General features: G+C 37.7%; 1 protein-coding gene across 1 annotated transcript in view; it reads right to left on the bottom strand.

Moving 5' to 3' along the window:
- Positions 1-19,785, bottom strand: part of gal3st3 (galactose-3-O-sulfotransferase 3) — a 35,872-nt gene extending 16,087 nt beyond the window's left edge. Inside the window, exon 1 of the mRNA XM_084403577.1 lies at positions 19,539-19,785. The gene's annotated coding sequence lies outside the window, so the exon portion shown is untranslated. The remainder of the gene's footprint in view (positions 1-19,538) is intronic.
- Between the last annotated feature and the right edge of the window lie 849 nt (positions 19,786-20,634).

Raw genomic sequence — 20,634 nt, 5'->3', positions numbered from 1 at the left:
GGGGCAATATGTGTTGGAGACGAGTGTTCGGTTGCTCAAACGCTCGAGCTTTATTACGTTTTCCAACTGTACGTTGGTTACGAATGAAATAGCTAAAATGTATTCACAACTCTACTATTGAATCCAATGTATCATCAGCGCTCGGATTCGCTTCCATGGTGCTGTCAAGTACGACTTGCAGTCTGTGAGGTAAACTAAACACTATTGGCTAGTAGAAAGGGGGAGGAGCCATTCAATACGTCCCGCCTTAGCTTCCTGTTTCAGTGGAAGTTACGTCAACGCATCATACAAAGCTGCTCGTTCCACGGCACTTCAGAGGGGCTTTAAGCTAACAGTGCAGCTCGAGACTCAAATACTAGATTTACTTGAGTTCCTTATACATCACACCACAAAGCACCTCTAGAATATTTCATTGCACTCATAGTTGTAAATCTCTCTCTCTCCTCATGCAGTCTGCACATCTGATGCGGCATTATTGTCTAAATCCCCCCGCAAAAAAAAAATCAATCTGGGAAATGAAGCTTGAAAATGAGCATCAGCAAACCCCCAAACATCCACATCCACACACACACACAACCTAGAAGTTAATGAGTTTTTAAATAACTTTAGATTATATTTAGATATGAGCAGATATGTTACTTGACTTACACTATATACATTAAAGTATACAAAATGTTCTTTTTGGATTAAATATTTCTCACACACACACAAAAAAAATGTATTTGAAACTAATCAACTCAACTCTAAAATCAGATTATTTATAACAAATTATATTTCTGACATCAGTGCAAAAGACTAATAACATTATAAAACAGTTCCCAACATTTTTTGTCAATTTTAGACCAACAGCCCACTTCTGCATCACCCATGTATTGCTCCATATTCCTCTTATGTGTTAACAATATAAAGGAAATGCTGCCAATGATAATGTAAATATATGTATGCAATGATGCATTAAATTAATCAAAAGTTACAGTAAAGACTTTATAATGTTACAAAAGATTATTTTTAACAAATATCTTTCCTGACCACTTTATTAGGTACACCTTGCTAGTACCGGGTTGGATCCGCTTTTGTCTTCAGAACTGTACTGGTACTTTGGTACCATGTCAGTATTACAATTGAAAAAATGTGACGATATCAGCATTTCTGCAGAAAAGCTGCCTCTCATACTGAACAGTGCGCGATACTGAACTTCCACGTCTTTTCGCGCTTGAACAGACAAATACACACAAAAAATGTTAAAATATCCTCATAAACACATTCGGTTATGTCTTAAAGTCCCCCTGTAATCAATAATTGTATCCCTTAAAACTCATTTTTGATCATCAAAATTACATATTTATACTTTTTTGCCCCGCCTCCACTCACTCACTCAGCTCAGAGATCCACTGGTTGACGATCACACGTTGATCTGATTGGTTACAAGGTAGTTTGTGACGTCAGAAACACCAGCGATTTCAAAGCGTGTTTTTGAGACTGTCTTTGGTTCACTGCAGTTTTAAAACACTCAGCAATGGTGTCGACTTATGAATTTACACATGGTTTGTCTTAAAGCGTATTAAAAACACCACATAGACATATAAACATTAAAAGCTGGATTTTCACCACAGGGGGACTTTCAGTGAACGCAAACAGTTGACAAAGAAAACGCATGTGTAACGGCAGAGAATGTCTAATAAGGGGAGAACTTCCACTCTCAGTAAACTTCCGGCTTCTGAACTGGTTGCAGTTCCACTCTGGTTCCACATGAGGGCGCTCACAGGACGAGTGCAGAATGAATGGAGGTCTATGGCGCTATACCCATCAAAATCCACTTTTCTCAGGATATAATTTTTTGTCTAGTAATTTGAATGCTGTATTCGAAAAGAGATGCAAAGAAATTACACATTGCTGTGTTCGATTTTTTAGAGTCACTTATTTGCTTTAAAAAGTCTTTTAAAGTGTCAGTGACGTCATACACATCGTACGACCAGAGATACTGCTTTATGGCAATCCTTCAGTCACGTTGGTGCTTTCGCACTCTGCACTTTCTTTTCTCTCGAGGCATCGACAGCACAGCTGACACAGGTAAATACACGTGCTAGACGAGTTTTTGTTTTGTTTGTTTCTGGTCCTGCTTCGGATGGCACGATGCCATCAAGCTGTATCTCTGGTCGTAATCAGTCCTTCACTGACCAATCAGCGTTCATTAGCAGAACGCTAGCGTGTTATGGGCAACAACAACTCAACCTGTAAGAAATCGAAAGGACATAAGTACTCGTTCATTCAACTTTCGACCTATAACCCATGTTGAACTTGCAAAACCTACTATCGAATCTGAGATTTCTCAACGGCAATCGGGTGAAAGAGACGAATGGAGCTCCGTCTAGCTCCATAGACTCCCATACATTTTGCACTCATGGGCGATCGCCCCCAGTGGAACTCTGGTGGAACTACAACCAAAATTCGGTACAATAGGACTTAATAGGGAGTGGGCAGGCTCTCCGTAGACGGGCTCTGGTAACGGTATGCAGCTCTTAAAGCGACATACTTCTGCCGTCTCTAATATCGTTAATCAATGAACAAAAGACAAAGAGAAAATTCACTTGCTGTTCTTGACTGAATAACTTTTGTAACTATATTTATGTATATTTTATCTATAAAGTGCAGTGTTATTTTACATTTGATTACAGTTTCTGGTGAACGGTATTCAGCTACAATGAAATGTTTTGCAATAATACTTAGAATAAATGTGAAATATATATATATATATATATATATATATATATATATATTTTTTTTTTTTTTTTACCTTACTGTAATCGAAATTAAGAGTTGATAAGCAGAATCGGAATCATTAAAAAAAATTAAAAATAAAACCAATGAGTGTAGCTCTCAATAAAACAAAACTGTATACCACTCAATATCTGGAATATCAGACAGACAATCTCATTTTAACATTTTACATTTACATTTATTCATTTAGCTGACGCTTTTTTAAGAACTACATAAACTCATGCAAATTCCTAGAGATGCAATCAGATAAGAGCTTTTATCATTTGAAAGCAAGTATTTAAAAACAGTCCTTAGGCATGCCACCTGAGATGGAGACAAATGTTGCTGTGATTGTTACAACTGGCTACGCATAACCATATTTACAGATTAGCTGAAACACAACCCCTGAGATAAAAAATAAATAAATAAACAATATGCTTTGGTTATTTGTTTTCAGAGACCATTAGCCCTGCCAGTGTCATCTTCGCATTGCATGTTTGTGGTCTTTCATATGAAAGCTTTGTTCATCATCACAGCATGTGGCCAAACTTGTTGTGATGGCCCATGAACAGGCCACCGTCCACCGTCCACCCCCAACCCTGACAGGCCACCGTCCACCCCCAACCCGGACCTCCAGAGAAAACGCCAGTTGCCCCAAATACCCCCCAGAGATGAACAGATTAGATGCGCAGACGTCTCTTTACTAACTCCACTAATTCCTCCCTCAAGCTGGACGTTTACTTGTGTCCTTGACTTGTAGGATTTCACAATTTGGTCTGTCTATTTTAAAAAGCAACTAGTTTTTCCAACTAATCAGCTATGCTAGTTAATGGATGCAACAGACCAGAAAACCATGGCATTGAATTTGTGTTTGTTTGTATATAATTTAGTGGCATGCAAGCTGCCACGGCTTTATTCATGCCCAGAAACATGTGGGGGAAGAAAAAAAAAGAGCAAGTAAATTAATAAATGACTAAACTACGCTGTATACAGACAACAAATAAAAACTATTTATAAAAGGTTATCAAAATATTTAAAACTAAATTGGTCTTTTTCTAAATCTAAACCTAAATCAAAAAGTAAAGAGTCATTCATTGAAAAAAATGTTATTGGAGTACTCAATAATAATAATAATAATAATAATAATAATAATGATAAAAATATGTTTTATTTAAATAGCACCTTTCAAGAACACAAGGACACTTTACATAATATTGACAAATAACACAAAAAATACAGATATACAATCAGGGTATAACAACAGGAACTGGCAGATAGACGGTGATCATATAACATACAAGACAATAACCAAAATAATTCTGGATCTGAAAATGAAACTCATCTTAATAATACGTAATGTAAATGAATGAGTTTCATGTTCAGTTTTAAAGAACAGACAGAGGTTTTGGAGCCACTTGTTACAAAGCTTATCTGAGATGCTGAACGCCCAACCACCAACAAACAGTGTAGTCTGAACTTGGGTTATACAAGCAAATTCTCAGAACTCGGTCTCAGGAATATATGGGTGCATAAATTCTGTAAGATATGAAGGTGCAAAGCCATGGCAAGCCTTAAAAACTAGGACAAGTATTTTAAACTGAATGCGATAGACAATAGGGAGCCAGTGCAGTTGCTGAAGGATGGGCGTGATGAGCTGATTTTTTTGTTGAATGCAGGGTCACGAGCAGCCGAGTTTTTAATTAGTTGCAAGAAATTGAGGGCTCTAGTGAATAGGCCACAAAATAGAGAGTTGCAATAGTCCATTTGCGAGGTTACAGAAGCATGGACAACAGTTTCAGCATCCTTGAGATTTAACGAAGGTCTTACAGTATATGTATAATGTTATGAAGATGGAAAAAACTGGATTAAACAAGCCGGCTATAGTGGCTAATATTGGGTTCAAAGTTTAATGTAGAATCAAATAGTACCACAAGACTGCATATAGTGGGTGAAAAACAGAATTGGGCTGAGCAGTAAGAAAGATTTGAGTAACTATGGAAATTAAGACCATGATGCCGGATGATCTGACCAAGAGCAAGCATGTAGACTAGAAATGGAAGTGGACCAAGAACGGATCCTTGTGGTACACCACGGGAAACAGTGATAGAGCGAGATGTGTGTTTGTTAATGCTGATGAATTCTTGCCTGTCTGAGAGATATGAACTTAGCCACTGAAAAACATTACCAGTGATACCAATATCAGTTAGACAAGATAGAAGTACAGAATGGCAAACAGTATCAAAAGCTGCACTCAGTTTCAAGAGGACCAGAAGGAGGAGGTCATTCACTACTCTTCAAAGAGCAAGGTGTTGCTTGCAGTTTCTTTGTATTTGCTTGTGAAATGTACTAGCAATTTCTGAGTGAATTTTTTTCTAGTGTATAAGAGATAAAACCCTCACAGAGGAAATGCGAAGATGTGCATAAATGCAAAAAAATGTGCATTAATAAAAAAAAAAGTATGTGCTCAATAAACTATGACGGAAACACATTTACCGAATAAATCCCTCGATGCGCAACAAGAAAATCATGTGACTTTGCTTCAACAGTGGATGTGATTGGATAACTGGACTAGTCGGCGGACAAATCGCGTCGCACAGCATCTCAAATGTTGGTTTGGTCATTCTGAAATGCCTGACCCAAAGTCTGACAAGTTAAAGTGACCTCCCCAATTAAAACAACAATTTCTCACGACAATTTCCCAAAAGCAGATTTTTTTTAACACATGGGGTGGAAACTGTATATGTGATATTCCATGTTTTATTATATGATATTCCATGTTTTATGTGATATTCCAAAATTGCACACATAAGTAAAATTTGCAACATTGGATGGAAGCATAGCTACTCGTAGCCAGAATTTTGATATTAGAGATGAAACGGTATGAAATATCACGATATTCATAACACGATAATAGCGACCAAAATGATAATAGTTATCAATATTATCATGGTATTGTTAAAGGGATACTCCACTTTAAAATGAAAATTCTGTCATCATATACTCACCCTCATGTTGTTTCAAATCTGTATGAATTTCTTTCTTCTGCTGAACAGAAAGGAAGATATTTAGAAGAATGTCAGTAACCAGACAGTTTCTGGTCTCATTGACTTCCATAGTAGGAAAAAAATATATACTATGGAAGTCAATGAGACCAGAAACTGTCTGGTTACTGACATTCTTCTAAATATCTTCCTTTCTGTTCAGCAGAAGAAAGAAATGCATACAGGACTGAAACAACATGAGGGTGAGTATATGATGACAGAATTTTCATTTTAAAGTGGAGTATCCCTTTAAAAAGTGCTGAAAATGTTAAAAAAGCACTGATACACACATTGAATTCATTTCAAGTTTTCTGTTGAAAAACAACAAACAAATAAAATTAGCCTGGCTATGCAGTCTTTATTGCATTAAACATTTAAACATCTACAACGATGGCTGGATTTAAAATGAACTACAAATATTAGTTGGTTGACACACAATGACATGTTTAAATAAAGTAGACAAAAAAGTCTTATAAAATGTTAACTTTAAATCATTTTTATGAAAATGAGGATAACATAAGTATTTTATTTGCTCCAGAAACAAATCTACATCTGAATTGTTTAGATTTGTAAAGAATGCACATTAGCTTATTTTCCATCTACTGGTTAAAATTTACAATGATTTTCACATTGATCTGAGCAAAAATGCTGAACGAAAATGTAAATCTACTTTCTGACAGTAGGTGGCGCTTACGGAACCGCAAAAAGCGAGCCATTTTCCTGGAAACCCCATAAACAAAGCAGCGCTGCGCTTATAAACACTACTTTATTAGGCATTACACTGAGGGAAGATGAAATGCAAATGCCATCCAAACTTTTCTAAAGAGTCAGTTCCCCTTTATATATTCATAGAATTCATTCATTAATTCGTACATTCTTTCATATAATTTCTCTCAGCACTTGAATGATAATTAAGATATTAAACGGAAATACTAACCATCAGGGATTTTTATTGTGGTTTATCGAAAACCGGTAACCGTTTCATCCCTATTTGATACATACATAATATCACCTCATTCTGACCTACTAATTCATGCATCTACTTACTAATTAGTGCAAATCTGAATCCGAATATAACTATGACAACAAAGCGGCTTATAAGTATCTCAGGTCACTCATAATTATGCAGCATAAACAGTAAAAAAAAAAAAAAAAAAGTTCCTCTGGTTAATAAGGGAACAGTTTGTTTTCTTGCATCAATGAAAATGAAAATAGAACAAGATGTAATTATTCATGAAGAAGGTTTAATGTTAGAAATGCATGATTATCTAGTCCTTCAAACTGCACACTAGAAAGATTTAAAATAGATAAGCCTTTCCAAATCAATTAAGTTTTTGCTGAAGGATTTGACAAGTGCAGCAAATAAGGACCGAGGTGGCAAGAGCCTCCCAAAGGGTCATGGGTTTAAATCCCCAGGCGTTCGTCTAACTAATCCCCCGTGGTCCAAACCATCCCGAGAGCCAGACAGCGCTGCAACAGACGAGCCAAGCGCGAGATTGAATTATTGTGCGAGATGTAACAATCAGCGTGGAGATGTTTGGGCCTTACTAGCGCCTGCCATGTTTATGGGCTCGGGCAGATGGCACAACCTCTGGTGTAGTGCTGAAGGGAGATAAATGAAAGCGATCAAGAGAGGTGTGTGTGTGTGTGTGTGTGTGTGTGTGTGTGTGTGTGTGTGGTGTCAAAGAATAAAGGATGGGAACATTATGTCCAGAAACACATTATAAGCTCATTTATACTATACATTGTTACTGTGGTGATTGAAAACTCAGTGCTCGAGGGGGCGATAGAGTTTACTTCAAATGTTAATCCGGTTGCAGGTTATAACTTATAGCTCTATAAGTGCACATATATATATATGCCTTGTTTGGGTTATTAAAGTACATTTTGGGACTAAAATAAGTTGATACTTACGAAAACGGCAGTTTGTGAGTTGATGAAGAGCTAGCCTCGTAATTATATAGAATGTACTGTAAAATTAAAATAAGCAGCGATATAGCTTAGTGCGATTATCATTTTAAAGGCTGTGATTTAATCAAATAACTATATAGTGTTTCAGAGAGAAGCACGGCACCGTGTTCACGTGATCAGCTTATGATCTGGTGTTTTCAGCGTCTCAGAGTTGCTCGATTCACAGTAAATGCAGCAAAACTTGAGCATTTGGGAACGCAACATGTGCTTCAGTTTATTTACACTAATTTATTCTGTGGACAGAAGTTCACAGCGAGTGAGGGTTTGGACGTTTGAAAGTGGAGAACCTAAAACATACTTTAGTATTGTAACTTGTAATGTAAAATTAAATAATCATTAAAATTGTTATTTATTCTTTTTTATTTTATAATAAAATTGTAAATTACAGCAGTAATATATTATAATATAGACAACAGTCTTAATTTTTTATAATTAGTTTAAAAATGAAAAAAAAAAGAATAATTATTATTATATTAATAATTATCATTTATCGGTGCTCAGGCCATAAAAATATGTTTCCCCCTTTTAAAATCCAGCAAAAAAAAAAAAAATTTGTTATTAATAAATTAATTAAAAATAAATATTGTTTCTATTTACATGCATGGCATGTGACCATTAAGCGACATCAGAGAACAGCAAGCATGTGAATGTGTCGTAAAATTAAACCTCAGTTCGTAAATATTTAAGACAAACATTGAAAACACCAGCTAATACTCGCATTTCGGAATTCAACTTAAGTTTGCATAGTGTGTGTGAAGCATTGCTAGATAAATGCAGAGCTGAATAGAAAAAGGCGGCATGATTCAGGAAGAAAAAGGAAAACCGCCGGCAGCATCACTGATGAAAGAGAGGCATCAGCGGGCTTTAACGCTGCACCGTTACCGGGATCCACTTACACTCCTGCTGTCTGAGCACCGAGAGACGGGGGGGTTAAACCGCGAGGCTTTGTGTCTGTGTGTGCATGTTTATGTGGTTATTGGATCTGTTGCTGGAAAGGAGCATCTGTAATAGACCGACAGTCAAGCCCCTTTCTGAAGAGCTTTTAATTAATCCTTCAGCGACCCGGCCAGCCACCGCAAGTCTGGAAATAAAAAAAAATAAAAAAATAAAAAAAAAGAAGTGTTTGATGGTATACATTCGCAATGACATGATACTGCACACAATTTTTTGCACAGTACTGCACGGTTTCATATGCATCTAAATACCCGGAGGACCTACGATATTAGCCCCCCAAAAAACTTACTGCATTATACTGACATTTTCAGTGAAATCCCTTAAAGTCCCTGTAAAGGCAATTCTACAAAAAAATTCGAAACACATTATAAGTGCTAGAAATGTATTGCTAAAACATGTTACAAAGACTGAGAACTGTGAAGTACTAAATTGTGGAGTTAGACCGTTAAACAGTTTTTCACCCTTGCTGTGAGCCGGATTTTTTGGGCGGGGCTAAAACGGGGGCTCGATGACGCACTGCGACCCCCTGAGCTTGATTGGGCCCCTACTTGATGACGCACGGAGTCACTAAGCCTATCGCTCAATCGCGAGTTACTATCAGACAGCCTACAGTTTGCTAGCTACTATGCCCACGGCTCTGGCTATGCCTTCGTCATGTAAATGCGTATTCCCTGGATGAAATCACTTAGAAAACAGATCGGTGTCCTTATTTAAATTTCCGAAAAAATTATCATATCAAGAAGAGGTATATTTATCTTGTGAAGAGCTAACGTTACCTTGATGGAGAGCTGATGATCACCACCACACCCGCCTCTGTAGAGATCAGGATAGTTTACTTTCGTTGGAGACAACTGGAATTCACTGATAATCCGCTGTTACTGGTGAATGGGGCCGAACCGACTATCTCCCGCTGTCCGCTTCGGCCTTCATCCTCCCGTCGCGCCGACATGCACGAGCTGTGCGCGAGTCATATTTCCCGCGAGTGGGCGTGGTTTCAGCGCAGCCAGCAGACACGCCCCCAGCGTTTGAGAGCTGAGACTACTGCTAATTTTTTCGAGATTTTGATAGCTTATTTTATTTACTTGGCGGCTTTTTTAATCATTGAAATTGGGCTGGGTGGCTAATAACACATTTTTCGGTGGTATGACAAACTCAGAACACATACTTAATTTTGACTTTACAGGGACTTTAATTTTGAAGTCCTCAACTTGACCTTTCGGTGTTAAAAAAAAAGGGTCATATAATGCCATTTTTGTACAAGCTAATATGATTCTTTAGGGTCTAAATTAAAAGTTTGTAATATACTTTAATAAAAAATACTAATGAGAATTGTAAGAAAACACTAATTTTACCTGGTCAAAAACAGCTGTTTTCAGCACGCCGTTTAAGTGCATGTGTCTTTAAATGATAATGAGCTTTGCTCACCCCGCCCCTCTGTTCTGTGGGCGTTTTGCCACAACAACACAGGAGTGTTGCCTTGACAACAGTTGAGGGTTACGTTATATTTTGAAGAATGGCAGCGGGAGTCTCTGAGGACAATTTGAACCGGAGTTGGAAAACAGGACGTTTCTGAATGGTTGGTTAACATAATGTCACTCTGATCTATCTTTGTATGTACTGGCAGGGTAGAGTGGTGAGATACGAACGCTATGTGTTTACTGATGTATACGTTAGTTCATTGACAGATTGATGTTACAGCTAATGGTCATGAAAAACTTTTTTCCGGTAAATGTAGCCTTGTCAGTGATGCGTAACGTTATCTATGCAGTGTTAGGTACAACTGTCAGGGCTGAAGCACTAAAATTTTACTGATCTGTTTAAAAAATAACCAGTCTGTGAGACTATAGCCGCTTTTCCACCGAAATTACCCGGAACAATTTGTCCCAGGAACTTTTTTCCCAGGAACCTTTTTTGCCCCAGACCGGTTGCTTTCTGCGTTTACACCGCGGTCTAAAGTACCGGGAAGGTAAACTGCGCGCAACTGGTCCTCCCAGTCTGCGACGGACAGTAATCAGTTTTGAGCGCCACATTTATAAGTATGGAGGAGATTCAAACTGTGCTGCAGTTATTGGTTTACTAACGAGGTAATTAACATAACAAAATAGACGAGCACTGATACTAAAGCGTGTTCAGAAAGCTCGTATGCGTATAAAATTAGACAAGGTATGTTGTGAGACGAACGCGCAGAAATTTCCTTTTGCGCAAATACGCTTAAAAAAAAGCCTGAACCCCGTCTATCAATCATAAATAGTGACAGTCTTGTAAATAGTTGTTTGTTACCAACCTCAAAGCGCTATTTCAATCCTGTTATAGTAAATTTGAAACATGGTTTGCCTTGCAATAGATGACAATGTGTAAACATAATGACTAATATTAAAAGCTGTGGCAGAAAAGAGACGAGCACTGATAAAGCGTGTTCAGAGCTCGTAATGCTAACGTTAGATATAAAATTGTATGTTATCAGCTATTGCGGACATTGGCCGTGAGATGGCTGTGACGAACGCGCAGAAAGTTTCCTCTTCCACAAATACCCAAATAATAAAGCCTGAAACTCGTCGCCAGTCCCCCAGTTTTTTTTTATTAAATTCCATATTTGCAGACAGACAACTTTACTGCATGAAGCCACTTTTTAAAAGGGAGGTTAAAAATAAAGAAAATGCTGCGTGGAGTCATCCAACCAAAATGCGGCGTGAACACAACCAATCAGCTTGTGCAGCGCACAAGTCCCACCCCTGAAAGTTCCTGAACTTTGAAAAAGTACTACCTCGTGAGCAGGGACTATCGGAGGGGGAAATATTTACCCGGAACTTCATTTAGACCCTGGTTCCTGCGGTGTAAACACATCGAGTACCAGCCCAAAGTTCCTAGTTCCTGGGGAAAGTTCCTGCGGTGGAAACGCGGCTTATGACAGTCATTAGGCACTTAAACAACACATACTCAGACAGGAGCTAATACCTTTTTCAATGTTCTCGTTTATAAAGCAGTCTGGTGAAATGATTCGCGCAAACATGAAAGCATTGCTGTTGCGCGGACTATGATGACAGACAGCTCGCTTACGAGCGAGGGCGGGTCTGTGTTGAAACGCTGCTGTCAATCAACAATCGTGGGAGGGGCGTCGATTTTGTGACGTCACAAAATCGAACGGCTTGATTTGAGACGGGGGAAAACATATAAGAAGATTAAAAAAAAACACTGGATGGATTTTTATCATTATATGATGGTTGTGTACAGGCACTGCCAACACACATTTCAGTACAATCAACTTGTAAAAGTGCATGTACCATTATATGACCCCTTTAAAAAAAGACTCTAAAAACAGATCTGAAAGTCAACATCTTTGGCTCATTATGTAATCGGACCACCAAAAGTAAGCATATTTTTACATATTATTTGACTTAATAATAATTATAATGTTTTGACAAAAAAAAACTTTTATATTACTATTATTAGTAGACCTACTCATTATACTGACTCAAAGCTGCTTATAGCTGAATTGATGAACTTTACAGTTATTGAACTGAACTGATTCAACACTCAACTTGATCAACAAGCATAAGCTAGCTAGGCTGGTAAATGTTGCCTCTAAGGTGGTTGGGGTACAGCTACCACAGCTGCAACATATGATAAACGGGTCCGGGGTAAGGCTAACCACATTTTAAATTGTTCTGATCACCCACTTTTGGGGAGTTTGATTTGCTCCCCTCAGGTCGCCGGTTTAGGCTACCCATGTTAAGAACCAGACGTGCCAGGGATTCTTTCATTCCTGTGGCTATTAGGAATCTGAATTCACTTAGGTGATATCTTATGAATTTTTTAATAGTATATTTTTTATATTTCTGTCATTGTTTATTATGACATACTGACCGTGTATTGTATTGGTTTCTGTCATTGGTTTTGGGGAAGGAGTGTCTCCTGTAGCCTGACTACGTCAGACTTCTTACTTCCGCTCAATTTCATTTCGCTTCTGTAGTCAGTCTGAGACAGCGTAATAGCTTTCCGTTTGCCTCCGGCCTGAAAACAGCCGGGCCAATCAACGAACAGAGGGCGGGCTGAGAGCCGTGACGTAGACGCTGATTGTACCGTGGATGCGTTGATTTTTACTTCACATAATCTGCAAAAGTCGTTCACAGCCATGTTCACTCCGGTATTTCGCTCGATGGTTTTGTTTTCGCATCATACATGTGTTTACAGTGGAAGTTAGATGCGGCTGAGCATGCTCATAACACACGCCATAACCAAATGTGATGCAATGTGATTGGCTTACGGGTAACCAATGATTTTAAACTTCAGACAAGCGCCCCCCGCGAGAGAGAAAACACTTCTCTATTATGCCATTCCAGACTCTGTCTATGAAGCAAAGCGAAGTAGCAGAGTTTGGTATTACCAGGCTATGTCTCCTGCGTTGTGTTTATAATGTTGTCGGCATCTGGTGGTGTTCTTATCCTGTTTTTGTTTTTAGATATCTTGCTGCACACTAAATTTCCTTTCTAAGGATAAATAAAGTGAAACTTGAAAAACTTGAAACTTGAACCGGCTCAAGCCGAAAAATGATCCTATTGTCTTTTTAGAGCTGCTTTACAGCAGAAATTAAATGTTTACATCATTTATTATGTTGTTTATTCCTCCCTGTAAAGCTGCTTTGAAACAATCTGTACTGTAGTAAGGTCATGTAATAAATCCAATGCGTGACAGCTGGAAAAAACACCATGGCTGAAAACCACGAGCTAACAGCTAGCCATGCAATGTTTTCATTGGAGCACATTTGAGGTCTCTGAGAAAACAAACCGTGACTGTACAGATTTCACAAAGAGATGACAGGATGAAAAACGCTGCTTTGAAATGCAATATCACAGAGACTACCGCAGTGGCTAATTTCACTCTGTTGCTGCACTGAGGTCAAAGTGGAACCGTTTGATACGACAACAGAAGTTTTTCAACGACATAAGAGGGAAATATTAAACCTTCAAAGGGCCGCCTGTGAGGAACCATTGAGTTTTTCTTAATCTGCATATCAAAACAAGTTGGTCTAAGTTTCACCGAAGAGCCAGAAAGTGTTGAAAAGGTTCATGGGAAAGTCCTCAATATATTCTGTAAACTAGTCCATTAATGGCGTTTGCTAAGGGATGTGTGACGTGCACAACAGGGTGATCGTTAGCTTTGCTAATGTCAAGTTCAATTGCATGGAATCAATTGTGAGTGTATTTACCCGTGAAAAGCACTATTTGTGTTTCTGCTGCTGCTGTCAAACGTTACAAATCACTTGATAATGGACTGTTTGACAGTGCATTAACATTGCAAACAGTGCCTCACAATAAATAAATAAAAATGTAAGATTTAAAAAAAACTATTTTTTAAGTCCCCCCTGAAGTCAATCATTTTATTCCTTAAAACTCATCTTTGATCACCAAAATTACATATAACATCCTTGCATATAATTACATATAACAACATTCACATCCTTGAAAAAATAAAAAACAATCCTCATGCCTTAAAATAACTTGAATGTAACTCGACACCCTTGGCTCATTTAGTATACGCAGTTCTATGAATATGCAAATGAGCCCCACCTCCACTCACTCACTCAGCTCAGAGGTCCACTCGTTGACGATCACACGTTGATCTGATCGGTTACAGGGTAGTTGTAAAACACCAGCGATTTCAAAGCGTGTTTTTGAGACTGTCTTTGGTTCACTGCAGCTTTAAGGAGAAAACACTCAGCAATGGTGTCGACTTATGAATTTACACATGGTTTGCCTTAAAGCATATTAAAAACACCACATGGACATATAAATAACATTAAAAGCTTGATTTTCACCACAGGAGGACTTTAATGTATTTGAAAGTGGCTCTTCTGCTCATTAAGGATACAATTAGGTGATTTGCTCAAAAATACAGCAAAACCAGTGAAATATATGACATTTAAAATAACTTTTCTATGTGAATATATATATAGTAAAGTATATTTTTCTCCTGTAATCAAAGCTGAATTTTCAGCATCATTACTCCAGTCTTCAGTGTCACATGATCCTTCAGAAATCATTCTAATATGATGATTTGCTGCTCGAGAAACACTTATTATTAGTGTTGAAAGCAGTTGTGCTGCGTCATATTTTTGTGGAAACTGATGAATAAAATGTTTCAGGATTCTTTGATGAATAGAAAGTTGAAAAGAGCAGTACTTATTTGAAATAGAAATTTTTTGTACCATTATAAATAAATGTCTCTACTGTCATTTTTGATCAATTTAATGCATCCTTGCTAAATAAAAAAAATAATAATCTTGCTGACCCCAAACTTTTGAATGTTAGTGTATTATAAAGTAAAACCACAAACCTCTTATATCTTATCAAACACTCATGGTATTGTCCGGTTTTGAATTCATTAGTTTTACCAAACACTCAATTAAAATTTTTTTGCACTGAGATAACACAAGGCCGCAGGATAAGATTCATATTAATATACATGCAGCTCCTTGATAAAGCAAAATGGACATTAATAGCCAAGTGGAAGAAAAAGAGGATGAGAAACAGATGAAAAGTAAAAGAACCAAGAAATGCAGCAAGCGCCTCAGAGGAGGGAAATTAACGCAAGGGTCACGGAAAAGGTTGAGACCAGGGAAACCGAGAGAAGATGGCGGGTTTAATCAGTGCAATAAATTAGTCAGACAAACAGCCAGGCACATATATGCAAGCAAAAACACACACTTTCCCACTTTCACTTTTCTCTGGAGCAGCGAAAACCCCACCAGTAAATATTTAATCACACAGCCGATCTAATCAGATTCCCACTTTAAATGCCAGCACAGTAGAAACAGAAGAGCGGACGAGCAACCAGACGCCACGTAGACCCGTCTCCGCATCTCACTTTACCTTCTCAAGCGCCCAGAAGACATGCAAGAGGAGCAGCGCCGCCTTGGCGTCATTCTGATCGTTGCAATATATGAGAATCACAAGGCTAATGATTAACCTGATATTTATGGTCATAAAAATCACAATCTATCCTGTAAATTATGTTTTAGAGTCGTTGTACTTTGCCCCATCAGAGTAGTTTAGCACCAACTGAAAGGTCTATTAATAATTTAAGTAAATCATGTATCACGAACACATCCTGTTGACTTTCAGGGAGAGTGGCGATATACGCAGCGACTGCTCTCACAACAAAGCGGTTTCAAGATATATTACTGCAGTCAGGGGATATTCAAGCACAAGATTGTAATTATACTTGGCCTAACCAAGTCAACCAGTCTAGTAAAAGCAACTAAGCAAATTTAAATTAAGAAACTAGTAACTGCAACACAAATGCTAACTTTACTGTTAATGTACTAGTTCTATAACGGGTCGGTTTTATTATTATTGATAAAAGTTTGACGGCATTGAACTTCATGGTTGCCATTTGTTCTTTAAATTTACGTTAAACTTCAATTATTATTGAAAAAAGTAGGGATGCACGATTTATCAGCCACCATATCGGTATCGGCCGATAAATGTTCGTTTTTAATGTTATCGTTATCGGCCCGATGAGAAAATTGATAACTGATGTATTAAAGCCGATAAATGATGAATTATTTCCTCCAGCTGAGACACTTCAGATGCGCACTGATCGCAGTTATGGTTTTAAATGGCTTGAAATAGCGAAACAGGGCAAGTCTGTCATTTAGGCTACATAAAATTATTATGAGAACATTATTATTATAGTTTGCTTGAGACATGGTGAGACTTGTTTTTACAATCAGGCTCTCAAAAATTATATAAAAATTTGGATTTAGATTTATCGGCTGGTTATCGGCTTACAAATATAAAAAATTATCGGTTATCGGTATCGGCCAAAATTTTCGTATCGGTTCATCCCTAGAAACATTTTTGACAGCAAGTCACGATGAAATGAAATTTGCAATTGTCTTTTCTGTGTTTTCTTCTCATTTTGCAACGCAGAGCTCTTTTCTGTGAATGTGCGAGACTTCCGATTCATTAACGGCTAAAGGTAAGCAAACAGAAGAATAACAAAGTGCAGCAAATGTGTTTATGATCATGATAAATTTAAATGATATAATAAATACTAGGGCTGGAAAAAAAGAAAAGATTTACCTAGGTATCGCGATTTTTTTTTTATCGATTTTTTTATAACAGAATCGATATTAAATTGCTTTATTTTTGTCCTTGCTTATAGATGAGGTTGACAGAAGTTAGCCACTTTCGTTTCAACAGAGGATGAAATGTGTCGTTATCTTTGAGTGTTCAGTGACGTAATATCCCTTTCAAGTGGACGCGTGAACACGCTGAGAAAGATAAGACAATAGAGCTACACGATTCATCTTTAAAAGACTGTGATCTCCATTCAAACACTCACGCGATCTTCTTCCAATTCGTCTGTCTATTAAACCTTGCTTCTGAAATAAGTCAGAAAGATATGATGAATTGTTTTTGTAAAGATGACTCATCTTATACATCATGTATGTGTATGATTTAACTTTTCCCGATGGTCTAGTGTTAAAAAAAATAAATATATATATATATATATATATATATAGAATCGCAATACTTGTAGAATCGCAATTCTTACAAAAAATTAAAAATAAAAAAATAAATAGCAATACATATAGTATCGGCACCCAAGTATCGTGATAGTATCTAATCGGGAGGATAGGTGTATTGTCCCAGCCCTAATAAATACCAGTTTGCATTACAGACAGATAAAATAACTGGAATCGAATGACACCCGAAGGCTTGCAAAGAAATGAACAAATGTTCGCACTTGTTCTTACGTTAAAATTAAGCTGGATTGTGAGGTATACGAGGCATTTATGATCAAGAAAATAAAATGTAGGGCAGGACTTGATTTTGTCCAATGGAAAATTATTGGATTGCGATCATGTTATTGGACAAACTTATTGCCCATGCCAAACTCATGTCAATATACCGTTATACCGTTATAACCCTATACCGTTAATTAGGGCACTATTTGACGGGACAGCCATTTGTAGTGATGTCCGCCATAGTGGAGGTTATCGAGTGCACTCATTCAATCCCACAATGCACTGCAATAACGAGTGTACAACCAATGTACGCTGTACATCCCATAATGCCGTGTGAGAGTCGCGCACCAAGTTAATTCCCACGTCTCGCCAGAAGATGGCGTGTAAGTGGTGGTATATTTTGCTAATAAAGTGATGGAGCCAGAAGAATAACGTGAGAACTTTATGTCTGGTCTTTCTCTGTATCATCCAGTGAGCTTATGTTACATTTTACGTATGCACAGTACGACGATTTAAGAGTCTTCCGACGTTTCAGTGTGGATGAGAAACATCTGGAAAACGCTAGCGTGGACGGAGAGTGTTGAAGCAAAAAATTTCGTTCATAAATGTATCGCACATCAACTGAATGATGTACACAGATAAACGTTGCAACGTTACATGAAAACGTTACATTTTTTTATTGTGATTTTAAACAACAGCCAACATTTGTTCATGTTATTTGGGTAGAGTTGTTTATACGGTGGCCCAAACTAATCAATATATCGTGCATTTTGTAAAATTGAAAAAGGTTTAAAAAGGTCATTAATTCCATTTTGTGCTGCAAAAATGACCCACTTCTGATGAAAATAAAGTTTCGGGTTCATACTGGTGTTCATCTGACATGCACAAGGATCTGAGCTGGTATCCCACATCTGCTAACTGGGATTACAATATACGGCTTGAGAACCAGTTTACTCTACGGCTGTCATCACTCTCCATTAATGTGTATCGAGCACCGGATTCAAATACGTTAAATATCAATCTTTTCTTTCCTGGTTAGATTAGATGAGCTCTGAAATTATATCTTGATTTTGAGAACATCTTAATTGCAATTATAGAGTAAAAATTAATACATTTTTAAACTCTGAAGTTACATTCCCCCCCCCCCCCCCCCCTCTTTATTATGTTAAGATCATCTCAAATTCAAGCTCTTCCAAACTGTTTCCTCTTAATTTCAGGGTACAGATTATATAATTTGATCAATGCACCATTATATTTTCTACATTTGTTTCACCAGATGATGCTAAGCCTCATTATCTGCCGTGCTAAAAACGATGAATCATTTTCTGAAGGGGGAAACTAGGAACAGCAGGACAAACAGAAAGAGATCATCTCATACCACACAAGCCTGATGTGCAAAAGGTTGGTGTGACTGATTATTAATGCAATTTGCATTGCAAATCACACAGTGACAGGCCAGTTGCACACTTGTTTGACAGGTTTGTTTATATGTGAAATGGGAAAAAACTAAGCAGTCGCCAGTCAAAAGCATCCAGCATTTATAACTAGAGGACAGCAGAACTTCAACTAAATTGAATGCATGCATTTAGCATATCCCAGATGAGCTGTCTATTAAAATCATAACACGTACATTAAATAATTAAAAAACTTTCTGAACATAAGAGACACAAGCTTTCACAACACACTGCATAATCCTTTTTGATCTCTTTAAAATACTTCAAAGCTAACATTATTTCACGTTAAAACTGGAACATCTGATGTCAGATGATCATGAATGATCCTCACAGGTGAATCTGTCACTTAAAACCTGATTTATGGCATGCAGTCCTCCTGAAATCAATATCAGTAAATCAGCTTATTCACCATTAGGAATCAGAGAGGTGAATGAGAAAACGCCGATGCATTTGATTTCTGCTGCAAACGCACCACATTTATCACGAGATCAGAACCATGTAAAACCATCACAAACCAGTATGCGATACGAGACAGGTGTGCTGTCAATCCAAGCCACTGACTGCGATCAAGCCATACGGAAGCAAGGTTGTACTCTCATTCTCACCCACCTTTGTCATCTCCCGCTCCGGCGACTGGTGATGGATAGACGCAGCTCTTGATCCGCACAGTCAAACAATGGCTCCGAAACCGCTTTAAATTCGCTCGTCCGCTGTTATTTCAGCGCAGAATAAACGGACGCGATCCGCGAGAGACGCTGAGGTGTTTGGTAGGTCATCAGAGTTTATAGCGGCGCGTCGCGTCGGTTGCCGCTGTTTGTCATCACGCGACTGCACCGCGCGCCGCCTCTCTCGCGCCAGCGATTCACGACGCACGCGCGTGGAAGGTGCACGAATTCAGGGGCGGAGAGGCTCCACAATTAACTTTCTGGCTGATGAACTGAGAAAATAAATGGAATTTGTACCGAACACGAAGATATATTTAGCATTATTTCGATGAAAACCCTTTTATGCCTCAATGACAAGTTCATTATTTAGACGTTTTCCCTTGCATGATCGTTGCGTAGACTTCTCCACATAATTTATTTTCTTTTGTTTGTGAAATGTTTTTATTTTTATTGAACAATATCAATTTACAAACTCCAATAGGAAACAATAATATGCATATGAAAATATACACAAATAACATGTAATTAAATCTACAATCGTAGATCTGTGCGCTTAAATAGGTTTAATGTGTGTATAAAATAATAAACAACAGCATATTTAGTCCAGTAAACAAAAGCATAATCTTCAAACACTTAACGGGGGTTGCAAGGAGGAAATAAATAAAATTGAAGCATGTACAAAATCTTAGAAGGAAAGAGATTCATACAATAGCCTGCCTTTATACAATTCACCAAGGAATTGATTATCTTTGGGAAAGTATTTTATGGATGCTAGATCCAGAATAACAAGCCAAAGAGGGTTCACTGTTATTCCATTTACTTTTATGTATATGATATTTACATATCGTAATCATAACATTTAACATCAATGCCATCTTTTTGAGAGACTATTTACATAAATCAAAACCTATATAAATGTTACGAACGGAAATGTTTGACTGTTTGCAAAATTCCAAGTCATCTGAATCTCACAGAACGTGAGGAACGAATTGATAATTAAATGATCCATTACTCAACCTCTTGTCATTTCAAATGACAAA

This window comes from Rutilus rutilus (genome assembly GCF_951802725.1).
Source record: "Rutilus rutilus genome assembly, chromosome: 3".
Lineage (NCBI taxonomy): Eukaryota > Metazoa > Chordata > Actinopteri > Cypriniformes > Leuciscidae > Rutilus > Rutilus rutilus.
Note: the sequence above shows the minus strand (reverse complement) of the source record. Positions and strands in the feature narration are given on the sequence as shown.